Below are 4,989 nucleotides of genomic sequence, written 5' to 3' on the forward strand. Positions count from 1 at the left end.
ATATATATATTTATTTATATATGTATAAATTTAAATATATATGTATATGCATATATATATATATGTATAAGTACATATGTATATATATGTATGTATGTATGTATATATATGGAGAGAGTGAGAGAGACATATATATATATACATATATATATATATATATATATTACATACATACGCACTAAATATGTGTGTTATATATTAATGCATGTAATGTATATATATATATATATATATATATATATACATATATATATATACATACATATATACATACATATATACATACATATATACACGCATACATATATATATATATATACATATATATACACTCACATATATATATATATATATATATATATACATATATATATACGTATGTTTGTATATACATTCACATGGATATATATATATATACATACATATATACATACATATATACACGCATACATATATATATAATATATATAATATATATATATATATATATAATATATATAGTGTAAACATGTAAATTTATCAATGAATAAAGAAAATATTGATGGCACTTATGAAAGTTTCACATAATTATTTAATCTTTGCTTTAAACTGTTGTTTTTTGCTGTTCATTTTCGTTGGTTTTGCTGCTTTTTTTCAGGAGTTGTTTGTAACTGATGATGATGATCACAAAAAAATATTAGGCAGAGTTGTGGTTTACGTATCGAAAACCCTTTGAACGTACACTCTTTTATTGATCGTACGATAAGGATAACAACTCTCCAGCTTAGCGCACAACATCCTGTGCAATGAATCAAACGGGCACGTGCGCTCTGAAAATGACATCATCATCAACTTCGGTATCCTCCTTTAATACCCACTTTTCTATTCCTGGATGGATCAAACAGAATTCCTTGAAGCAGATATACTACAGCCTTATGCCCATCCTGTCACCAAAACTCCTTTTCAAACAAACTAATATTTTGCCATGACCAAACACGTTTTCATGGAAGACTGGAAATGAAAATATCGCATGTATAAAGGTGGCAATAAGTAAATAACTATCATACAATGTTACAGTAGGAAGCACAAATAGATGCACACACTCACACATACACTTATATATATATATATATATATATATATATATATATATATAGTTAATCCAAAAAGAAAACACAAAAAAAACACACCAACGCGAGGACGTGGAACAAATAAAGTATTATTGGACGCTCAGGAAACATAGGAGAAGGAAAGATCCCGAGAAGGGAAGACAGAGGAAAAAAAATCGCTGGCGGTACTCACGAGGTCACATATCTAAAAAAAAACATAACGCACTTAATCCTCGTTAAACAAATTACCCAGCTGAAGTTTCCACGATTACTTCAAATGTTTTGCTACATCATCACTGACAGCTGTTCTGAGGAAAGCGCATATTTTCAGGATCATAATCACAATAGTCTTCCTTCTGTTTCCATCTGACAAATTCATCCAAAGGTTTTGCTCAAACCGGGGCTCTAGTTGAAGACACTTTACTAAGGTGCTATCCTGTGGGACTGAACTCAGAGCCGCGTGACCGTGAAGCCAATTTTTTTTACCACACAGTTATAACTGATGTTAATTCTTTTTCTTTTACTTTGTCAACCTGTTGTATGTCTAAATGTCTTGTAAAGCCATCTGGTATTAGATTTGTAGCAGCTGAGTTCATTATCAACGTAGGTCTTCTAAGGGCTTGTTCGTTGGGCTTGATAAAATCAGCTACCAAACCACACTCCAACCCCACCCAACCGTCTCTCTAGATTATGTAGTCCTAGATACACTACTTGATCATGGCTACTTTGCACTAAACTACAACAACCATCTGGTCGATTGAGACTACCATGGAGCTTAGCAACAGCAGCAGCAACAATATTATAGGGTTGCAACTGCTTCAGTCGGTGTGTTATGAAGCAATGGTCTTGCCACGTCATCGTTCTTAAAAGGTGATCACAGTGAAGATATTAAACTCTCTGTACTTGAATCTACCTAATTGTAAATGTAAACAACGAAAGACTACATATAACTTCTTTGGGTATCAAATGCACTCATTATTAGTACTATGTTCTACTAAATATGCATGAATTTCAAAGGTAACACCGTAACATAAAGTGTTTTAAATTTGTACATGTATGTCATTTGTCAAGCTCTTCAGAAAACACTGTCTTTCAGCAAGTATCAGTAAGAGTGTCTCAGTATGGTCAGTCGACCTGCAAGGAAAAGCAATCAAAATTCCATAACATCATACTCTACTGTGAAGGCTTGTGGCCTAGTAGTTAGAAAAGTCGCATTCATGATTGCAAGACTGTGGCTTTGATACCCCCACCGGATGATGCCATGTTGAGTAAAACACTTCACCTCACGTATCTCTAGTCCACTACCGTGAGTAACCTAGTGGCAGGCTGGCGTCCAGTTCAGGGCAGAGGTAGGGTGGTCTTGGTCATTTATGCACCGTGGAAACCGAGTAACCGGTCCTGTAAGTTCTAGGACTCGAAGAAGTACTTTTTTCACGATGTCTGCAAGTGATATGTGAAAAGTTTCGCCGAGACAGCAATATGACTTTCTACCGAATTATGAAAAGAAAAGGATGCATTAGAAATTATCGATCTTCATCCCTTAAAAAGACGGAAATAACGCAAATAGAATGACTTTGATCAAGCCCAACATAGGATGATGTAGCTGCAAGAGTATTCATGTCATATCTGTGTGGCAGAAAATGAAATAGATTCAACATAAGTCGATTGCATTGCAGAACCTGATTCTCCTGCAAAATTGATACTCTTTTGTTTCATCTAACCTCGCATCTACACCTATACAAAATAGTATTTACATCTATGCCAAGATTCTTACTACAAGTAAGTTACGTGATCAGTTACCCGTTTTAGCTTGCCTTCTCCACATTCGTGCGTCATGTGTTTATGCGTAATCGGCCTCGTAAACCCAATGCTGTATAGTTAGAGGGTATTGCAGGTTTCAAATGGGCTTTATAGGGATTTACTCGTTCTTGACAGATGAAACACGTTCTGGTCCAACTAGGAAAGCTATCTTTTTACGTAGTCTTTCTGATCCTGAAAATATGCGCTTTCCTCAGAACAGCTTTCAGTGATGATGTAGCAAAGCATTCGAAGAAATCGTGGGAGCTTCAGCTGGGTAATTTGTTTAACGAGGATTAAGTGCGTTGTGTTTTTTTTAGATATGTGAAGTGATTGTGCTTTTTCATGGAGGAAACTAGATTGGCATGGCCCTACTGGAAGATGCTTTTGATTCGAGTACCGGGTATTAATTATGTAAGAATATATGTTAAGAAAGTATCAGGATGCAGTGACTTTTACTGTACTCATAATTATATTGTGACAGTTTCCTTTGATCTCTTTGGCAATCTTGACAGAGAGTTCTCAGATAATTGCGCCCAGATTGTTGACATGCGGTTTCTTTGGAACATGATCATGGTAGAAGTGCAGTAGATCCCCACACAAGGAAATTAGCAGATAGTGATGGTTGGATTACATACTCCGGTTCCAGCCTACTACTGTGTGTGTGTGTGTGTGTATCTTTTAGGTTTTACTTATTTCAGTCAATCATACATACATACATACACACATACATACATGCATAATGACTGATTGATTGGTACAATTTACATGTTATACGGAGAAAGAGGGAGGGAGAGAGAGAGAGAGAGATTGCACATGAGAAATGTAGGATGGGTTTAGTACTGGGCTTGGTGACAGGCAACGAATAAAAGAACGTCGTATACACACAGTAAAAGAAAACGAATCATAGAAAGGAGGAAGACGGGAGGTGAATGACAGAGTAATTATGGTAGGAGTTATGCAAATGGAAAATTTATCATATTTCATTTTAAGTTCATAGATATTTTTTCTTTGAATATTAGTATCCATTTCATCAATTTGTATATGCACCAGCTAATATGATAATTATATATTATAATTATTTTATGCTTGCCATATTTCTCGATTTTAGCCATGACGACAAAAGTATTCTTCCAACGTTACCCATCATGTGAGAAACAACACTCTAGCATATATATATATATATATATATATATATATATATATATATATATTATATATATATATGAAGAGAAAGCGAGAGATGAGGATGAAGGAGAAACAGAGACAGAGACAATGGCAAATTAGATATATTAAATATAACATTTTGGGTATGAATTACAAAATATGGATATATGTATACGCGCAAAACGAGAGAAAGCAAAGAGTGAAAACTTTCAGATGAATATTTAAGTATAATTATATAGATATTTATATTAAAAGATCCAACTTACAAAGAGTACAAGCGACCAGTCTTAACACTTCCCATAACCCCACCGATCTTCCTGCTTCCTCCCTCTAATCCGCTACCTCTCAACATTTAATCATTCCATCTTTAAACATCTCTGTACTAAGATCTGAAATGTTAGATCTTTTCTACCCAGATTACGTTGATTGCTTCCATTACAGTCGCATGTTGTGATGAACTGCATCTACCACCAGTAGATTAAGTCAAACAGCTGTTGGACTTAAAACACCTTTCTCCCACACCTTCAACTTTCTCTGTCGTTTGTACTCTGAGTAGTTTGATCTATTTAATATATCTAATTTGTTTATCTGCATAATTGCCTCTACATCCGCTCAACTTGATCCCTCTTATAGTCATTCTTTACCCCGTGGTATACCTACACGCGCGTACGCACACGCACGCACAAATACACACACGCATACATACATATACATATAAATATATACTAGTATACCTGTATCGTCAAAAATGCCCCCAGTTTTACTGATGATAGAAAGTGGGACATCAACATAATGAGAGGACGTCTTCTATCTTTTCTCTTTTCAACGAAAATATTTTCCCAGCGTTCACTATTTTCCTCTCGTTCTAGTGTAATGACCCTCTATGTTTTTGTTCGGCTTCCTTGTATGTCTTCACTGACCTGTTTTTGTTCCCAAC

Source organism: Octopus sinensis, linkage group LG2, assembly GCF_006345805.1.
Source record: "Octopus sinensis linkage group LG2, ASM634580v1, whole genome shotgun sequence".
NCBI lineage: Eukaryota > Metazoa > Mollusca > Cephalopoda > Octopoda > Octopodidae > Octopus > Octopus sinensis.